Raw genomic sequence first — 1,171 nt, forward strand, 5'->3', positions numbered from 1 at the left:
TTAGCTAACTTAATTAGGCCACCTCTGCAGAGCTATACACGTGCGCGCTAGCCGTTATCTAGTTAGCGCTATTAAAGTTACTTAAACATGTCTTGGCGTTATCAAAAAGTATGGACACCATCAAAACTTTGACATCTTTAACTGTGATCATTACTTACAGGCGTACACTACATTATGAATCTATCTCGACTATATTATTAATCAAATGTAGACTTACATTGATAAGAGCAAACGTTGGCGACCACGGGCTGCAACTTCACAAAATATGCAGGTTCATCCGGTGGAACAAAGTTTATAAAGTGGGAGGAGTTGGATCTGGATCCAACCTCGCCCCCTGGATCTTGTGTTCTGCAGTGAGGACCATCTCCCTTTGAGCCCCACATGAGTGTGCAGAGTTTTGTTCCAACCCTGCTCCAACACACATACCATGTAGTTTTCAAATAAGCCCGAATGACTTGATTTGTTGGATCAGGTGTGTTTAATTAGGGCTGAATCTAAACTCCACAGGGCTCTGGCCCTCAAGGAATTGAGTTTGACACCCCTGGGCTTGACTCTTCAGGTGTATCTGTAAGTGTGATAGCAAAGAAAGCTGGTCAGAAAGCTCTCGGATTTCATCAGAAATATCTTAAAGGTCACATATTTCACACCTTTCTGGAGTTTTATTTTAGGTTTTGATGTCCTTAAGAATATATATTTGCGGTATGAGCACCAAAAACCATCTCAATATATTTTTACAGCTCCTCTCTCAGGAGCTCTGCTAAGAACAAGTCGATTTTGGCCTGTCTAATTAATGTTCTTGTAGTCCAGGTGATATGTGAAATTTTTTTCCCACTTTTTCATAAAAGCATGAAACTTGGTACACTTGTACAGTTTGCAGCCCTGAACATTTTCAGAAATGGAGCCATCGCAAAAACGCTTCGTGTTCGCCATTTTCTTTTCCGCCATTACCGAATTATGTATTCTATATTATATCTCCTGAACCAAACATGTTAACACAGAAAATGTGATGTCTACCCCTATATTTTTATGGTCAAGGATTACAATGATATCATATACAACAACATAAACTGTTGAGGTGAATAGTTAATGGTACTTCCAAAGGACAAGTCATGTCACTCAGTGGCCATCTTTGAAACACCTCTTGGGCATGCAATTGCAGCTATTGCAGCTT

The sequence above is a fragment of the Sinocyclocheilus rhinocerous genome, unplaced genomic scaffold (genome assembly GCF_001515625.1).
Source record: "Sinocyclocheilus rhinocerous isolate Xijiao unplaced genomic scaffold, SAMN03320098_v1.1 scaffold1524, whole genome shotgun sequence".
Lineage (NCBI taxonomy): Eukaryota > Metazoa > Chordata > Actinopteri > Cypriniformes > Cyprinidae > Sinocyclocheilus > Sinocyclocheilus rhinocerous.